This window comes from Amblyomma americanum, chromosome 7 (genome assembly GCF_052857255.1).
Source record: "Amblyomma americanum isolate KBUSLIRL-KWMA chromosome 7, ASM5285725v1, whole genome shotgun sequence".
NCBI classification, from domain to species: Eukaryota; Metazoa; Arthropoda; class Arachnida; order Ixodida; family Ixodidae; genus Amblyomma; species Amblyomma americanum.
This window is the reverse complement of record NC_135503.1, coordinates 836,844-857,348: the sequence shown is the minus strand read 5'-3', so window position 1 is coordinate 857,348 and position 20,505 is coordinate 836,844. Positions and strand designations below refer to the sequence as shown.

General features: G+C 45.8%; 1 pseudogene across 1 annotated transcript in view; it reads left to right on the top strand.

The window, feature by feature from the left end:
- LOC144098246 (SEC14-like protein 2) overlaps positions 1-20,505 on the top strand; it is a 144,921-nt pseudogene that overhangs the window by 52,831 nt on the left and 71,585 nt on the right. Inside the window, exons 4-5 of the transcript XR_013307147.1 lie at positions 522-584; positions 838-931. The product of XR_013307147.1 is annotated as an SEC14-like protein 2 (transcript). The remainder of the gene's footprint in view (positions 1-521; positions 585-837; positions 932-20,505) is intronic.

The following is a 20,505-nucleotide window of genomic DNA, read 5'->3' as shown; positions in this document are numbered from 1 at the left end:
TTGTGTCCTCTCTTCTCTGTCCCGTCTGTCGCGCTGTTATGGATCATTGTATATTACAAGCAATGCAGGACAGAGTATGTAGGGAAGTAAATAAGTATTTGAATTAAGTAATTACTCAGTAGGATCAGTCAGTTAATTTACACATGTTTGGTAATTTAACGGAATTGATAAATCGTTATTACCGCATTAATCAAATTAATTAAAATGAGGGAGGTTCAATTAGTCATTAAGTTGGTTATTTTAAATCGGCAATCGATTAATTTCCGAATCGAATAACTCGTTCAATTAGTGGCATTTTATAATCATCGGCAATTGATTACTGAATAACGAATTAAATCAGTCCATTAATTAGTACTTTGCTGTGCTCACTAGACGGGACCCACGTCCCGCGAGACCCACGTCTTCGGATGTGGTAGAACTGAAGATAGAGTGAAAACACGACTTAGCAACATCAAAGGCATAAAGAAACGAACACGCAGCAGCATAATCGGCAGCAGTAAGAGAAATGCTCGTCTTCGCAGAGCCTGGCCTGGAGAGAGAAAGTGGGTGCCGACACCATCGTCTCCGAGTACCAGCCCTCCGAGGTGAGAGGCAGAGAGCGGCTTTCCTTTCTGGGCTCGCGTGTGTGCGTCGGATGCATGGGCTCGAGCGGTGCAAAAATAAGTGGGATCCAATCGTCGCTTTTTCAGGGAAAAACGAATAGGCTGTTCCACAGCATAATGATCACACCCATAAAACACGGCGGCTTTATGCGTCGCTATAGATGATTACGGAAAGATGGCTCCTGGACTGTTGCTCTAATCTGCCTGAACAGCAGCCGCGCCATTTCTTTTGCAGCTCTTCCTCAAGCACTTCCCGGGCGGCTTCCTCGAGTGCTCTCCGGAGGGCCACGCTTGCTTCCTGCTGCCTATCGGAAGTGTCGACATCAAGGGTGATGCGCCATTTATACTCTCTAGAACCAAAGCGTGTAGTTGCTTTGGTGTAACTTACAAAAGGACACACACTTTCTTCAGTGGCATAAACACGAAGCGCCAGTAAAGAAAAAAGAAGGAAAAGAAAAAATGGACCCAAACTTACTGGCTTAGTGCATCAATCAGCGAGAGCTGATTGGCATTAGCGGCAGAGAGGTCTGGAGTGGGAGGCCCATTTTGAAGTTCTACAGTCGGCTTCCTGGTTTGGCTTCGGTTCGATCGCATTCCTGGCACAAAAAATCGCGTTCCGGACAGAAATGCTTTCGTTTTTCTTCACAGAAAGCAGTGGTCATCATTTTCTCACTCAAGCGAGGCTTCCAGACAGATCCCGCTACACCTGAACAAAGCCAAATTACCTGTAATAAATGAGCACTAATTTCTAGGCGTAACGTTCGATAAACAACTCACTTTCCTGCCTCACCTAAACGCGTTGAAACATGCAGGGCATGCCTTCTACAAATTTATCACTCTGTGGTACGATCCTGCTTATACTATGGTTGCATAGTATATGGTTCAGCAAGGACGTCTTACTTAAAACGACTAAACCCAGTACACAATTTAGGCTTTGCATCTTTCAACTAGTGCATACAGGACACCCCCGCAGGTGGCATCTGCTTCATGCAGATGTTTGTGAGTGGCGACACCACGGGTTCCTGAGCATCCGCAAGTACATCCCCACAGTGGGATCATGGTGAACAGTGCGTCACCACGGACCCGAGCCCCCGCGCTTAGCCGTGCGTGGCATCGCCGTGTCCGGGGAAAAGGGGCTCCTGATGGTTGAGCCGATGCCAACCGTTAGGACCTTTTAGGCCCCTCGGCAGAGGCAACGCGCCACTTTGGCCCCAGCTTCCCGTAGACGGCACCTCCGGCCTCACCCGACCGGGGGAAATCGGCAGTCGCCTTTTCCTGTCCTCCCCTCTGTCTTTCACTTTCCCATCTCTTTGTTACAACTCTCCTGTCTCCTCCTCCCTTCTTGGTTTTCCCTTTTTTCCTGGCTGCTAGGGTTAACCTTGTGTGGAAAACTACCCACGGATTCGTAATATTTGGTTATAGTAGAGGTGTACAGCTGGCGTGCGCAGGACTTGCTTGCAAGTTCATGTCCGGGTCTCCTTGTTGGGAACCATGGTGGGCGGCTGGCACCACGGCCGAACAACACATCTATTCCACGGCTCTTTCCCCTTCACAAAGTGACCACCCTCTGACGAGAGGGCGGAACGATGCAACCAAACAACTCTTCCAAAAACAAATGAAGTCTTTCCGAAATAGCACGTGGTCCACAGTCATGATTCCGAAAAACCAGCATGAAAACTGTCCCCATTCATAGTTGCGAAATATCTGAAACAAGCCTTGGGCCCCGGTTTCAAGGTGACCAAACTAGGTAGTGGAGACTTGCTCCTTGAGATCCGCGATAAAGCTCAAGTTCCGAAAGTTTCTAACATTCTCTCATTTGGGGACATTAATGTCTCTGTCACACCTCACAGGTCACTAACACAGATCGCGGTGTGATCTCAGAAATTGGTTTTCTAAATCGCACCGAGGAGGAAATGCTCGAAGGCCTCGCCGATCAACATGTCACAAAAGTCCAAAGAATCAAAAGAAAAGGTGACAAAGAGGTCCCAACGAAACACCTTATACTTACTTCCACTTGTTGCACACTCCCCGACTCCACTGAAGTGGGCTACACAAAGATTACAGTGAGACCATACGTTCCCAACCCCAGACGCTGTTTTAATTGATAAAGATTTGGCCGTGGTTCCCTGAGGTGACGAGGACGCAAAACCTGCGCAAAATGCGCTTCGAAAAAACACGGCTCTAAAAACTGCGAAGCAGCTAGAATTCTGCTGCGCTAACTGTGAAGGCGAGCACCCTGCTTAATCCAGGTCTTGCCCATCGTGGAAGAGAGAAAAAGAAATCATTAAAATTAAAACTAAAAAAACGTCACTTCCTTCAAAGAGTCGAGAAAACGTATCAGAACGGGAAACAATTTTCTTTGAATCTACACACAAGCTTCGCCGATGTGGTGCGACGGGGCGATCCATCACACCGCCCTCTGGCACCTGCGCAGACCTCACTTAGCGAGGCTGCAGCAGGGCCATCCTCGCCCCGGGTGGAAGTAGCTAACACAACTCCACCACCTCCAAAGTAGATCATGCTGCCTCTCGAGGCACGGGGGCCTCAAGACATCTCTCTGCCCACGAGGCGAGGTCTCACACAAAGACCCACGCGCAGTCTGCACGATCGTCCAGCGCCTCTGAGGAGGCGATGGACACGAGCCAGGGTAGCGCCGTGCCGTCGACGTCACAGGTATGGCAGAACTCCCTGGATCGGAAAAAAATAGACAAGCCCCGAATCAAGGGGCCAACCTAAACCTAGTTTCTAAGCACACATAAATAAAGCAAGATGGCATTCATAATACACTGGAAGTGCAGGGGACTTTTAAATAATTTCAATGACATAAAGGATCTCTTAACTCCATTCTCTCCTGTGGCTTTACGCTTGCAGGAAACCAACCTAGCTCCTCAGCATACAAATGTACTGATAAGGTGTTCCGCCATGATCAAGAACATGTAAACAGGATATCAAGAGAGGTAGCCATCATCGTGCAGAACGGTATAGCAGCCCGTGAAGAAAAACAACTAAATTAGAGGCTGTAGCAGCCACACTGCTTGCATATAAAACTCTTACAGTGTGTTGTGTATACCTACAGCCGCACCTGTAAGTTACACACAAAGATTTAGAAAGCCTTTTAGAACTACCAGAGGCCTATCTGGTGGTTGGGGATCTTAACGGACATTCCTCTTTCCGGGGAAGTGAAAAAATAGACAATAGGGGTCAAATTATAGAGGATTTTATTCTCAGCAGTAATATTTGTTTAACTCTGGTAAAACTACATACTGCTATCCCGCCTCAGGAAAAATGAGCTGTTTAGATTTGTCTTTTTGTTCGCCGTCTGTTTTTAACGATTTTAATTGGGATGTCATAGACAGCCCATATGACTTTATGAGTTTGAGTTTATTAACATTTTAGTTCTCAGTACAGAAAACTAAGGGCCGGGGACAAAATGTACAAAACTTGTACCTGGCTGGGTCCCCTGACCCCATAACAAAGTTGGTAGCGATGCACTCCGAATAAACAAATAATAAACTAACGAAGAAAAACGAACAAAGCACTTTGAGCGAAAACAATTTAACATGATGTTTGAAATTGTGCACAAACACTCGTGCCAATATTTAAACAAAATAAAAACCGTTTTAGCAAAACCCTGTGCGGAAACCATCAGAAAATACAGAATCCATCAGGAGAGACACTGATAATCAATAATGTACCACAAATAAGTATGATGAACATAAATCAAGTATAGTTACTCGAAAAGAAAGTAGTCGTTCTAAAAGAAAGTACACATTACAGAAATTCACAAAAAACCGTGAGACAGACTACTACCACACAATGAAAATTTCGCGCAAAAATCTTTTCAGTGTATTAATAGAAGGATAATTGATAGCTTCAGCTAACACCGCGTTCTCGTTTAAAGCGTTGGGAATAAGATATTTCATACTTTGTAGTCCATAATTTGTTCGTAAACGTGGTAATATGTAATTTATTTTCCTGAAGCAAAAACTGTCATTTTTCATGAGATATGTATTATCAAAGCTGTGAGAATTTTGTTTCCTTTGGGTGTATATGTAGACTGCAAGTTTGTATAAATAGAGCTGTTCAAGATAAAAAATTCCATGTTTCGTGAAAAAAGGCCTTGTGCTCTCATTATAATTTAAGCTTTCCAGAGCCCTAATGGCTTTCTTTTGCATGATTGTTAACATTTGCAAGTTACCGCTAGTTGTTTTCCCTCAAATTAAAAGACAGTAAGTTAAGTGGGATTGGATGATTGCATAATATGTATTTAATCTGTACCTAGTTGGAATCAGGTTCTTCACCCTCCATAATGCTCCAACTACTTTCGACATTTTTAATTTCAAATGATTTACATGTTCATTCCAGCTCAGAAACTCTTCAAAGTGGACACCGAGGAATTTAATGGTTTTTGTTTGCTGCAAACTTTCAGTGTGGAAGGTGAGATTAATCTCGTAGTCAATTGGTGTGTTTCTTGCTCGGAATAGGATATATTTTGTTTTCTTGATGTTTAACTGCAAATCATTGCTAATAAGCCATTTCGATAAGTTACATAGCCAAGTGTTTGCTGCTTCTTCTATTTCTTTCAATTTTGATCCGGAAAAAAAAGCGTTTGTATCATCAGCATACAAGAGTATCTCTTGAGTGAAAGGAATATTTTCAATATCATTAATATAGAACAAAAAGAGAAGCGGACCTAAGATTGACCATTGTGGTACACCCTTATTTATAATTCTCAATTCGGACACGTAATCACCCAATTTAACGAACTGTTTTCGATTACTTAAGTAGCTTTGAATTAAGTTATTGGCATGTCCCCGAATTCCATAAGCATTTAGTTTTTCGATTAGTATGCGATGGTTTACGGAATCAAACGCTTTCCTTAAGTCGAGGAAGATACCAACTATAAAAAGCTTTTGTTCGATATTCTCGATTATCTTCTCTTTAATCTGAATTAGTGCTGTTTCAGTCGACTTATTTTTGCAAAAGCCAAACTGTTTGGGAGAGATTAAATGAAAATCAGTTGCATATGCAGCAAGTCGTTTATGTATAAGGCATTCCAAAATTTTCGCAAAAACACTTAATAGCGATATGGGGCGGTAGTTGTTAAGGTCGTCTTTTGAGCCGCCTTTATGTATCACTGTTACCCGTGCGATTTTAAACTCATCTGGAAAAAGTCCACTGCGCAGGATACTATTGTATATATGTGCAAGTGGGGAGGCTAGAGTTGAGGCTACTGACTTGATTGGCAGTGGCGTAATATCGTCAGGACCTGGAGCACTATTGCTCTTTAAAGAATCAATAACTCGTTTGATCTCGCCTTCATCAGTAGGGTGTAAAAAAAGCGTGCCTTGTGTACAAGTATTAATGTAAGTGACTGGATCGAAATCTGATCTATCCCGCATCTGGTCCATCGCAACTGTCACAAAATGTCTATTAAATCTTTCACAAAGCTCAACACCACACAGTGTTTCACCCTGCGTGTTTAACTCCGAGAGACAAGTGAATTCAGGTGTCATATTGGTGACATCTTTGTAGACCTTCCAAAATTTTTGTGGTTGATCCGCGCTGTGAAATTTACGGTTGTAATACTCACGTTTAGCTTTCCTTAGTTCTGCATTAACTTTGCTGCGATATATTTTAAACTCCTTAAATTTTAACTCATCTTTGTGTTTCAGCCAGTCCTCAAACAATTTATTTCTTTGTTTTATCTTACCATACAGCGCGGGGAGCTTCCATGGCTTTCGAGCCCTTTTATGTTTTTTTTTTTCAAAAAATACACTGGGAATGCCTTTGAGTAGAGGTCTTTGGTCTTAGAGTAGAATAGATTGAAACTAATGTTTGAATCTAGCTCGTTAATAATCTGAGACCCGTCGACCTCCTGAACTAATTCTCTAAATGCTTGCAAGGTGTCATCATTAATCTTTCTCGTTTTAAACTGTGTTTCATTAACTTTCTTAGAGGAAAGGTCTTCTAAAATACAAAAGATAGCCAGGTGATCACTAATATCTGCCGCAAGGAACCCAGAAACAATGCGGCCCGAAACAAGATTAGTGAAGCAGATATCAGAGTTTCCGATGTTGCAGTAACACGTGTGGCACTGCCTATACGATTTTCATAACCATAACAAAGCATCATAGTATAGAATTCATTTTGTACACTACTAACGCTTTGCAGATCAATGTTAATATCCCCCAAAACTATTCCAAACAGACCAGAAACTGACAACTGCGTTAATACTCCATCGAAGTATTCAAGAAAATCCTTAGTTTTGCCCGAAGGAGGTCTATATACAACAATAATAACGGTATCTCTACAAGCTGCTGTCAGTATTTAAAAATCATTGGTCATAACACAAAAGTCATGTAGTAAACTGCAATTTAAACCAACTTTCGTGTATAAAGAAACCCCAACACCTCTTTTTCCAGAGCGAAATAAACCCATGTGGTTGTAACCGTCAAAATGATAAACATCAGATTGATCCATATACCAAGTTTCCGTGAAGGAAAGTACATCAAATTCCCAAGAAAGCTCTTCTAGATACAATGCTAGTTGGTCTCGATCCCTTCTTTCGGAGACTGCGGGTGTTCAAGTGTAACAAAGATAGTGATCTACGCACCCAGGCATTCTTTAAGATGCCTTCCTTAAAGCTATTACAATCACACATCCTTCCATTCATGGCGTTAGCTCAAGCGACACAAAGTGTACATGGAATGAAAACATATGATCTGTACCGCCGTTTAACTGCCCGGCGAGAAATCACCATTTACTTGCGCTCCAGAAATATCACTTGATTGTGCGATAGGCGAGCTCGGTATCATGCGATCCACATCGGCCACCGACTTGATATGCAATAGCCAAACGGGCGAGTTGGTGGTACGGGCGAGTTGGTGGTTTTCCTTCATTGCCTTACTGTGATATCCTCTACAAACACCCGTCCCGATTAACACGTGAGATTATGGAAGCATATCACATTAAGAAAAAAACAAGGTTATGTGTCAGTAAGCCATCTATTTCATTATATGACAGTGAGGTTGCATTCCTCGATGCCACGTAGAAACTTGGGTTTGGTCTATGTACTAGCTGATAAGTTGGCCACTTTTTCTATAAAATGTACTGCTTTCCTTAAATAAATTTCAGTTGTGAGTCAGCGCTTGTCCTGTATTTTCTTCCACTCTGTCCGCGTCGTTGCGCTGATTGATATGCAAGACTGTGGTTGCCTCGGCTCGACGGGCCAAAACCTTTCCATTGCTTGACCACACAAATTTCCATCCCACATCTTTTTTGCGGGAGTTAGCAGCCCCAAGTAGCTGCTTGTTTTTCCGCGTCAAGTGTTCATTTATGTACACCGGTTTAGCTGTTCCTTCGAAACCGAGCTTTTCAGTCGTTAGCCGTGTCTTCCTTGCTTTGGCCAAAACCGCATTACGCTTAGTTCTGCGCGTGAAACGGACAATTATGTTCTTTGCCCTTGAGTTTGGTACATCAACTTTGTGACAGATATCAATTTCATTGTCATCGATTACCTTATCCAGCTGTTCACCAATTTGCTTGACGACTGATATCTCATCACAACTCCCAGGAAAACCCTTGATTTCCAGATTATTGAGCCGGTTATACTGCTCTGTTTCATCCAGCTTATCCCGCAGTTGTTTGTTTTCCTGTTCAAGCATCTGGTTTTTCTCAAGAAGCTTTCTAATTTCCAGCTTCAGCTCTTTCATATCTTTTTGAATTTCTGTGACACCGTCACAAGCATCCGAGCAAACCTTCACGCCTTCTCTCAGAGACCGCATCTCAGCTCGCATCTCTCTTCGGAATTCATCCAGTTGTTTAGCAGTCTTTACCATCTTTTGTCATCACTGCAACAGTTGGCACTCAAATAGCAAATATAGCACAATGTCACTTGCTGTGTTCAGCAGCGGTGCACAAAGGAAGGAGGGAAATGAAATTCAAAATGTAACTCACCTGCAAAAGCAAGCGTAAAAAGGTTGAGTCCCTTACTCCGAGAGCACCGCCACCGAACTGAAGCGACTGCAGGCACTTTTCCACATTTATAGTGGGCGTCGTCCCAATCTGCGCAGTGGGCGATATGTCCGGTCCTTATTAGTCGGCGATACGCAGGTCTTGTACGCAGCTTTCTTGAGATGGAAGCAACACCGTCACCCATGAAAGCAACGCCGTCACCAGGCAGCGGCAGCGATCACCTCCCCGTAAAAACCCTTCTAACATCTGCGCCGGAAATCATCCCGACAAAACCGCGGCCCTGGAAGCTCCGTTTAGCTGACTGGAAACTTTTTTGATCAGAAGGCAGTTTCGAAAAAATAGTTTTAGAAAACATTGACATTGATGAAATAAATGAAAAGTTCACTGATTTTATCTTAGCTGCCGCACACTTGACTATTCCCAAGTGATCGGGAATGGCACAAAAAAATCACAAAGTGTGGTGGACAAAAGATTGCAAGCATGCAAAAAAAGAACGACAGAATAGAGCTTGGAGTATTTTTTGCCAGTACCCCACACACGACAACAAAGTAAATTATTAAAAAGCAAGAGCTAAAGCTCGGTACGTCCGTCGTAGTGCCGAGAAATCGTGGCAGAGCTACGTGTCATCCATAAACAGTCAAATCACATAGAAAAAAAGTGAGAACAGGTAAGAAAATTTAATGGCACCTTCTCACCGTGCACAATCCCTCTTTTGACAACACCTGGTACAAAAATAAATATAAGGGAGCAGGCAGATATATTAGGGCAGCACTTCGCTGCATTTTCTAGCTTGTCACATTAAACCCAGAAATTTCTAAAATCAAAAGCATGGCCGAAAAACACTCCCAAGAAGTGGAGGTGCGAATAAAAAATACAATAGATTAATTACCTTCCAGGAAATCAATAGAGTACTACCTGCCGGGAAAAAAAACCACACAGGGACCCGACCAAACACATTATGAAATACTGGCCCATCTTTCCCAGTCTACAGTAGAGGCACTTCTAAGACGAAAAAATTTTGGGTATCAGGGAAACTACCCACAGCCTGGAAAAAAGCTCATATTATACCGTTTCTTTAACCCGGGATTAGAACCAACCTACCCCAGTGGTTAAAGACCCATAGCGCCTACCAGTTGCCTCGCCAAATCTTTTGAAAGTGTCCTCAATATAAGATTGAGCCTTGTACTTCAATCTTGTGAAGTTCTTGATATCCGTGAGTGTGGCTTTAAAAAGGGATGCACCACTACAGATCGCTTCGTTCGTCTGGAAAATATGGTAGAGAAGCTTTTGTACACAAACAACACTGTCTTGCAGCCTATTTCGGTTTGAAAAAGGCATATGACACAACCTGGAGGTTCGGGTTTCTTCAAGACCTTGCCGAACTTGGCATCCGAGGCAGAGTGTTGACTTGCATAAGACTTCTTATCCTATCGTTCATTCCATGTGCGCCTAGGCTCAACCCTTTCAAAGAATTTTATTCAGGAGAATGGAGTACTTCAAGGATGTATAGGATGTGTAGTACAACACTCTTCGTAGCAATTATGAATTCTATTTTGAAGATAATCCCAATGTCCATATGTATTCTGTCTATGTGGACGATCTTCAGACAGCATGGACATCCTCCAACATACTATCTGCATGCAAAAGACAAATACAGCTTACAAAAAATTGGTGATGGTTTAGCTCTGGTTAAACCTGGAGTGATGCAATAGCTACAGCTGGCCGAGTGTAACTTGGTCACGTGATCAACCAAGTGACGAACCACGTGATCAGCCATGGCGCCGCACCGCCGGAAGCTGCTCCGCACCACGTGACCAACCACATGACAGCGTGGCGGCGCAGCCACAGGGTAGCGGCCCCCCCCCCCTCCCCCCCCCCGCTGAAGGCTCGAAATGCTACCGTAATGTAGCTATCGCTACAACAATGGCTTGGCAACATGGGCAGACAAGAATGGTTTGCAATTCTCTCCCCAGAAAGCAGTGACCTTATTTTTTTCGCTCCAACGAGGCCTATAAAGACATATCCCACACTACACCCAAACGAAACCCAGTTACCTTTAAAAAATTAACACAAATTCCTACGCCTAACTTTCGACAAAAGCTTACTTTCTCTCCCAACATTAAATGTACTGAACAAAAAAGCACCGCAGCCTTTGAACATAATGAAAGTCCCACGCAAACACTAGGGTTCTGAGCGGATGTGCCTTCTGCAGCTTTGTCGATCTGTAGTACGTTCCATTTTAGACTATGGTTGCACAGTGTATGGTTCAGCAAGGCCACCGTACTTTAAACGACTCTACCCAGTGCACAACTGGGTTTGTACGTCTTTCAACTGGGGCTTACAGGACGTCGCCCATTAACAGTCTTTATGCTGAAACTAACGAACAATCACTCACAGACACAAGAACTGTGCTCACATGCTCATACATTCTTAAAATTCGTTCCCTGCCAAAACACATATGCTACCCAATAGTTACAAAGTGCCCATCTCGAACACTGTTTACCAACAAACCTCTGGCAATCAGACCACTTCTTCTGCGCTTTGAAGAGAAATGACAAGAAGTAGATGTAATTGAAACATTGCCTAATATTGCCCACAAACCTGACCCACTCCCACCTTGGCACTGCCTGCATGCCCTTTGTGTGCGACTTCATGTTAACACAATTTCAGAAAAAAACTAACATGAGCATATATTACATGAATAACCGTAAACGAAATATACGGAAAATACAGAGCATTTTCTACTGATGGATCAAAATCGGCACATTACGTCGGAAGTTCTGTGGTTCAAAATAATTGGGAAAAGTAGTACAGCTACCTGAGTGCGCATGCATTTTCACAGCCGAGTGTTACGCAGTCTCTGTGGCTATAGAAAAAATTATAAATGAGAACATTGAGATTAGTATCATCTACACTGACTCTGTGAACGTAATCACCTCACTTCACTAGAGAAATGCAGTTACACCACTAACTGGTGACGTCATACATAACATAAAAACAGCCACAACAGAGGGAGAAGACAAAATTTTGCCGGGTGCTAAGCTACATCAGAATCACAGGCAATGAGAAGGCGGATGCATGGGCTGCAAACGCTCAGAACAAAAATAATAAAGTGAACATTACATACAAAGATGGCAAGAAGCTGGTACGCCGTAAGCTTAAATATAAATGGCAGTCTCACTGGAACATTGAAAGAAATAATAAGCCACACTCAGTAAAACCCATCACAGAAGAAGGGAACTCATGCTCACATCAAAAACGTTTCATCGAAGTTATTTTATGCCGTTTCCGTATTCGACACACACACCTGACACACAGCTCCCTACTTACAAAAGATGACAGACCTGTTTTTGAGAAGCGCGGAGATGAACTTACAGTTAAACAAATATTATTCTCGCGCAGAAAACTTTAATCACTGAGGAAGAAATATTTTACTGCATTTTACAAAAAACGCATTCCTTTTTACCCATTATTGATTTTAGGGGAAGTCACACGGCTTGGTACGCCGTATGTTTATAGCTTTTTGAAGGAAGCAGGTATTCTTCAAAAACTCTACTTTTCTGAACCTGTGCTTCTCTAGATACGCTGATACACCTCAGCCAATTTCTCACTCCTGAGAAGAAGGCTGAGGTCGTTAGTAAATTGGTTGGGAGCCTCGATATCCTTGTGCAGGCAAGGATGGTTGCAGAGGTTAACCAACTTTTTTTTAAGCTTTTACTATCCATTCTTGAAATGTCTTTCCTTTGGCATCATTAGACAGTAAAACTAGTGTTTTAGTCCGTATACACCACGGATAATTTTTCACATTTGTCTAAAATTCTGCAGTAAACTTTCCTTTCCTATACTTTGTGCTTGGCGCATGATGGCCTTTGCTACACATATGTGCCATTAAACCAGACACAACAACATCATACAGGATGTGGGGTGGTGAAAACATTTATTTAATCATAGAGACAGTTGTGGGGGTTGTTACCTGCAAGGTCATGCCCTTACAAGCACTAGGTGGGATCTCTAAGTCAGGCACCCTATTGGCGGTTGACGCATCCCGGGTGCGATGAAAATGATTTCCCTTTCCAGCTGGATTATATAACCTGGAAATAATTCCAGCTGGAAAAATCTCTTGGTTCCGTAATCGAGCTGGAAATGTTTTTAGCTAGAAGCATTGCCAGTTCCATATTCAAACTGGAAATGAAAATTTTCCAGCTGGAGAAGTGACACGGAGGACACGATTCTCAGCTCGAAGTTCCACGCCAAAAACACCTACACCAGCTGGAAGGCTTTAATTTCTACCTCGAACTTTTTTTTTAGGTGCTGTTGAAGTAAAAGACTGGTTTTCACCAACAGCTCTGATTACTTCGGAGTACAACGAGGCCTAATGGCAAATTGCTTTTTTCTCTTGCTCTCAAATGTCCTCTGCCGAAAACTGATGTCATCTACAGATGCACAAAACACTCATTCGTCGATAACAGAGCCACATTGTCAGCGAACAACTCTTGAAGATGAAAAAAAACACGAAAAAGCGAGCGCAGGAGCACGCAGCAACAACCGAACTTCCGAACGCCGGCCATATTTGATATCTACAGTACGGCTCGCGATCGGCTTTGGCTAGATTTACGTAAATCCGATTAATATAAACAAACGTGGTGGAGCAAAATCAATCGTTCTCGTTGGTTGAGGCATTGAGGATCGCTTTTTTTGTCGTTGTTGTTTCGCAAATTCATCCTTTGGAATTAAGGAGAAGTACAGGCTGGTTTCAATAATACTATCCCTAATCAATAATACAATCTCTTCCCGACGAGGAGATCCCAGCGGTCATCGAGTTGCAGGAGACGCAAACCCCTGCCAAACTCCTCAACTACACCCCTCACAAACCAAACACATCCACCGCCCAGCGGATAGCCACCCTTGTCCACAGAGCCTACGCCGCTACAGATCACCTAATCGAACAAGAAAATATAGACTGCCACTTGATAGAGCTCCTACCAAAAACTAGAAGCCCTAGCTTATTCATCCTCAACACGTACAGCGCCCCAAAAAGCAGCGGAGCCCCCCTCCCCGTGGTCGTTAGGAAAGCGCTAAAGATCAGTGCGAAAAACCCGCTACTAATCCTAGGATATTGTAACGCGAGACACATAAGCTGGGGCTAGAAACACAACTGCAGAAAGGGACCACAACTCTGGACATTAATGCAAAACGAGGGCCTAACCCTCATTAACCATACGCAGCAGCACACGCGCATAGGAAACAGCGTGCAGCTAAACACCACCCCGATCTCACGATCACCAAAAACATCGCACAATGGCAGTGGACCAACGTGCAGATCTCCCTAGGCAGCCACCACTACATCATTCAAACAACCTTCGCACTGAAGTCAATCACCTCCTCTGCAAAATGACAACGAACAATCACAGACTGGGATAAATTCAAGAACCTCCGGAAGGAATCAATCCCCTGCTGAGATAGGGTGCCTTTCAAAATCAGTGAATGCGCTCACGAAGGACGTCGGAAGTGCCACGTCCCAAGTTCCGAGCGATCGGGAAACGGAAATTGTGGACAGCAGACTTCTTCACATGTGAGAAACACACTTGAGTATGCAAAAAAGATGGCTAAGAAACAAACACAACAGACCTCTCAAAATAAGGATAGCGGCGTAAGTAAAAAAGATCGAAACGCATGCAGCACACCTAACCCATCAACAGTGGGGCCAGATTTTCAACCGCATGGAATGAAATATGGGACTGAAAGACACTTGGAAACTTCTACGTTGCCTCTTGGAACCAGAAATCACTAAGACTTCACACAACGTAACCTCACCCGCATCGTCCACAATTTAGATGTGGACGACAGCACCCTGATCCAGAACTTCAAAGACAGGTATCTCACAACCACAATTAGGACTCCCTCAATACTCAGTCCCTCCGAACGCCGAGCTCGACGAAGACATATCGACGTGGGAGCAGCCATGCACAAACTGCGCACCACGTCGACGCCGGGCGGAGATAAAATCACCAACAAAACATTACGGAACCTGGACGAAAATTCGATCGAAGCCGTAACCAAACTGTTCAGCTGTTCAACAAACACTGGAGGAAGAGCACCCTCCCCGGAATGGACCCACGCTAAGGTCACCTTTACTCCAAAGCCAGGAAGAGCACTTCAATTGGCGAACCTCCGTCCCATCTCGCTCACCTCATGCCTAGGAAAACTCTTCGAACACGCACGTTATTCTCGGCCGTCTCCAAACCCACATGCACAAACAGGACCTCTTCCCCCATACGATGATGGAATTTAGAAGCAACCTCTCCACGCAGGACGCGATGCTTCAATCTCGGAAGAAGTTCTACACCCCAGACACGGCAGGCGCACGAGAACACTACAAACCCTAGACCCCACGAAAGTGTTTGGCAACGTCCAGCACGAAGCCATACTAAACGCCCTATCTTACTTAGGCGTAGGAACTAGAACACACGCTTATATAACCGCCTTTCTGAATAACAGGGCGGCGGAAATAAGGTTTGGGTCCGCGGAATCCTCCCCTTCCCTTTAGGAAGCAGGGGCACACCAAAAGGCTGTTTTATCTCCGCTACTTTTCAACATTACGCTCATACCGATGGCCTGAAAATTACAGTAGATCCCTGTGAGGTGCACAACAAATTCTCCGGAGATTTTTGAGTGCAGTACATGCGCCGACAGTGGTGCGTCGACAGCGGAGCGCTGCGCGTGCGAATGGTGTGTGCGAGGCGACGAAGAGCGTGGCGAGCACGAGGGGCGTCAGAAAACCGAGGTGTGAAGCGGTACAGCGCAGCGTGTCATTCAAGCGTGGAGGTGGCTGCCGTCGGACGTTGGGTCCGTGCTGCCGTGACCTCCTTTGGATCACCGACGCAAGCCTCCTGCGTTCCTTGCAAGCATAAAGGAGGCAGCCAATAGACTTAGGGCCCGTGCTGCCGAAAGGCACCCTTGGCTGGCCTGCTTTAAGCCTCTGGCGTTTCGGGACGCCGTCGACGGGTCCTGGCTACGCTTCTCCTGCTGCTGCCAAGTTCTTCGGGCTGTAGACGGGAGACCACCGGCGTCTTCCTGCAGTCCTCTCCGCTCCTACTACCACCTGGATCCTTTCCGTCGCTTCCTTCGACGCAACGCCAGCGACGCGTCGCACTACATCCACCCGCGTCCGCCCTGTCTGCAAGGATCCCCGCTTCACCTCGGGCGCTCAGTACCTGGTATTCTGTAGTGTTGTATTCGTGTTGAGTGGGTTTCTTTTTTTCTTGTTTTCGTTCCGTATGGGCTGTTTTTCTTTAAATTATAAATAGGCTTCGTTTTGTTTTGTCTGATCTTTTTGTTGTTTCGTTCGAACCTGCACGCGATAGCATTCCCCTTCGGCAGTCGGGGATGCGTTACCAATTCGCGACAATACCACATCTATCCCATTCCATCTACGCAGATGACATCACACTGTGTCAGCGAAATGGAGAAAACCCTCCAAGCGGGAGCGGACGCGGTAGCCGAGTGCGCGGCCTGTATAGGCCTCGCATGCTCGCCGACCAAATCGGAAATCCTGCTGCTCCACCCGCTCACCGACCGTCACAAAAAAGGGGAACCCCTCTATACACTGTACTTAGAAACAGCGCGAATAAACGCGGACACCACGAAGAAACGACACACACGAGCGCTGACTCACAACTGAATTTTTATTTTGAAGGAAAGATGCTTAATTAGAAGACATGAGAGGGTGGTTAGCAGGGCCGCTTAAGCGATAACCGGCAATCAGTGTGGTCGCGTCACAAAATTTCAAAAACGAACTAACGAAGTAAGCAATAAAAAGACGGTGTAAAGAGCCGCAAAAGGTGGTCAGGTGGCAGTAAGAAAAGCAAAACCAATGAAAAATTAACCAAAAGGGGGTTAAAACCATGAGGGACACAGGTAGAAAAATACAAGTGAAAATATAAAAAATGAACGACCTAAAAGCTTTAAAAACGTGCCCAAAAAGGGGGGATAAAAGCGTTAAAATCGTATAACACGCTGCGGAGGATAAAGCAAGATAAAGGCACTACCAACAAGGGATCATTGAATCATTTAGCTGTAAGTGGCACCAAAAAACCTCAAGTGATCATCAAGCCACCCAGAAAATTCAGCTTTTTCCGACAAGGAGAGGGATGCAGTGCTCACGCATTGATCATCAGCATGGTGAATTTGGAGGGCTTCGACGACTTCCCTCGTCAACCTATCTCGTCATCGGCCGATTGGGGTGCAGCGGTTGAAGTCAAGGGTGCAGATTCTCTCAGAGTCGTTTTCTGTGATTTTGCACTTCTTACAGTGCTTAGCCAGGTGCCCGGAAATGGCTATACTTTTTACTTTGTTTTGATGTTCTAGGAGACGCATATTGATGCACCTTCCCGTTTGACCGATATACCTGTTCCCGCATGATTCTGGAACGGAGTAAATTATTTGTGAATCACAGGGGACATATTGGTCAGAGTGTGTCAACCTACACCCTAGGGTTCTCGGTGGGTTATTCACTTCGGAACAGAGGGCGGAAAGCTTTTTGGGAGCCGTGAAGACGACATCCACGCCGGCGCGCTGCGCGACTTTCTTTAGACTATGGCTGATTGTGTGGAGGTAGGGCATTACCACAACACTTTTGCAGTTATCGTTTGAAGCAGCAGGTCCGACGTGCGGCCGGGACTTCTTGATCATGGAGCCGGATACGGATACAAGCAGATGCAAGGGGTAGCCTGTTGTTAAAAGGCGACTGGTCTGGTTGTTGAAGCAGTCCTGGAAGAGATGCTCACATGATTTTTGCAGCACATGATTTTGGAAACCCAGTTTTACAATGCCCCGCTTGACAATTTCCTGCCCTTCGCGTCAGCCCGCACAAAACTTGTCAAGCGGGGCATCCCTTTTGGTTAATTTTTCATTGGTTTTGTTTTTGTTACTGTCACCTGACCAGTTTTTGCGGCTATTTACACCGTCTTTTTATCGCTTACTTCGTTTGTTCCTGTTTTTGAAATTTTGTGACGCGACCACACTGATTGCCGGTTATCGCTGCAGCAGCCCTGCTAAAGAAGTACTTTGGTTTGGGCTAGTTGGTGCATAGCTTTTTGATGATGTCAGGACGGCGCGAAAACAACAAGGACCAAAGAGGCGCCTGCCCAGTTGTGTTCGTGTGCCTCTTTGGTCCTTGTTGTTTTCGCGCCGTCCTGACATCATCAAAAAGCCCTGCTAACCACCCTCTCATGTCTTCTATTTAAGCATCTTTCTTTTAAATTTAAAAAATCATTTTTTAATTAAGGGCTGGTTTACTTGCGTTACTTATACGCGCAAGACTTTGTTGGAATGCGGAAGGCAGCACGAGAGATGAAGACGACAAAGCATCTAGCCTCGGGATAGCTCAAGGCTTTCCAACTGCCAGGAAATACAGTTCAGACGCGGCAGAGCGCCACTAGAGGAGTTAGTAGTGTTTCAATATCATGCAAGAATCTCTTGAAAAAAAATACAGTAGCTTTACGGACATCTACACTGATGGTTCAAAAACGGATTTTACGTAGGAAGTGCAGTGGTCCGTGGAAATTCGGAGGAAACAGTACGACTTCCCCAGTGCGCATCCATTTTCACTGCAAAATGTTACGCAGTCTGTGTGGCCATAGAAAAAATAGTAAACGAGAACCTCCCAATCAGCATTATATTTACACAGACTCCTTAAGTCTACTTAGAGCTCTCCACTCGAGAAATACACTCACTCGATCCTATACTTGGTGACAATATTGCCACAAATATTTGAAGTGTTTGTTCGTTTTTCAAATCTGCCGCCACACCACTTTATCGCTTTGTTTGCGACGCAAGACGCCACTAGATTTATCTCGATTGATCGCTGCCAGGCAGAGCTGATTCTACATTGTTCCGGAATGTTCTAGTAACTTTTCACGCTTTATCTCGAAAGTTCGCTATAAGATTTAAATTGAGCACGGCCGACAGCGGCGGGCATTCTGTTCGACGACCGCCGAGCGCGCTTGTCGCTTCGCCGCCGCCGAGTGATTCAGTCCATTGTGAGCGCAAGTCAGCCCAATAAACAGTTTTTTAGAAGACATTTGGTCCGTCTTCATCGCTCCTTCGACTGTCGTCACCACTACGTGACATCTGGTGGAGGTGCGGGGAGCCTTCCATGTTCCGGACGCCCCCTTCAACTCGTGAAGCCAGCCCTCAGCGCTTCGCACCCGAGGACGAGCCAGCAGCTCAGCGAGCCAGCCGACGTCTCCAGGGAGAGGAGCCTGAGTTCGAGAAACTGCCGGACCGCACCAGACAGCGAAAAGACGCTGCTACGAGCACCGCAACCTCGTCGAAGATGTCGACACCAATCATACTGCAGCAACCGCGGGTGCCGCCAATTTTCAATGGATACCTAGGCGAAGACCCTGAAGAATGGTTGGACCAATTTGAGCGTGTGGCGTCATTCAACAAGTGGGATGATGCTGCAAAAATTGGACACGTGTTTTTCTCATTGGATGGCTCCACACGCACGCGGTACGAAAAGTACGAGTCGCCCCTTACGACATGGGAGCTATTCAAGAGAGAACAATTGAAAGTATTCGCCAGTGTCATGAGGAAAGAAAGAGCTGAACGACTCCTCGAGTCCAGGATCCAGCTTCCGAATGAGCCCGTCCGCGGTTACGTCGAGGAGATGAAACGCCTATTTCGCAGCGCCGACCCCGAGATGGCTGAGGAAAAGAAAGTTCAGCATTTAATGCGCGGCGTAAAAGAACAACTCTTTGGCAGGCTCGTCCGCCAGCCGCCAAAAAACAGTAGAGGAATTCATGCAAGAAGCCTGCACGATTGAGAAGACCCTCGACGTCTGAGCTCGGCAGTACAATCGCCCTTCCTCTGCCTGTGCAATCCGTTCAGACACGCCAGCCACCACCAGCGACAGCTTACGGGAAGTTATCCGCCAAATAGTCCGAGAGGAGCTACGTCGATTACTGCCATCCTCCCCGCAGCCACAAGCAGCGACTCTGATGGATGTGGTACGGGAAGAAGTGCAACAGGCACTTGGCACCCCGACGGCCACAGAACCCCAGGCCATGACCTACACCGCTGCAGTAAGGACTGCTCAGCCTCAACGACAACCTCCACGTCCTCCCCGAGATGAGCCACTTGTTCCACAACGCCGCCTCCCATCCCCGCCCGCCCAGCCTATGACCGACGCTCAAGCCCCAGAAAATGCGACGCCTGGAGGACTTGCGACAACCGGCCATTGTGCTTCCATTGCGGTGAGGCCGGCCATATTCTTCGTCACTGCCCGTACCGACGTATCGATCTTCGGAGATTTGCCGTTAACGCCTCACGACCACGCTTCGGACAACGTCCGCAGGAAATCGACGAGTACCTGCGTCGAGAAGAGTACACGCCGAACGCTTTTCGCGCTCACCATCGCCGTCAATCTCGCGCTTTGCGTCGCCACGCCGCAGCTACGCAGCCGCGGTACGAGGAAGGTCTCCCAGCCCCCGTAGGGGAAACTAAAGGCAGCAACCTCTGGAGGTGAGGTTGCTCAAGCGCGAAACGCCGAATATCCTCCACCGACCACGCCCCATGAAGACGCTGCACCCGCGACGCCGCATGAAGAACCGACACTCGCTGCACCGACGCCGCACACAATAAGAACCCCGACCACGACGCAAACTGCCTTGAAAATGGCGCCGCCACTCAGAGGAGCTTCGACCATACGCCCCACCCGCGACTCGCATGGGCGACGAAGCCGTGACCCGACGCCGAGAGCGACATGTAATGCAAGAGCCAGGACCTCCGACTTAGAAGTAACTATCGACGGCCGGAAAGTTACCGCTCTAGTCGACACAGGAGCCGATTACTCGGTGATGAATGGAACATTCGCTGCGCAGCTGAGAAAAGTCACAACGGCTTGGGACGGCCCGCAAATTCG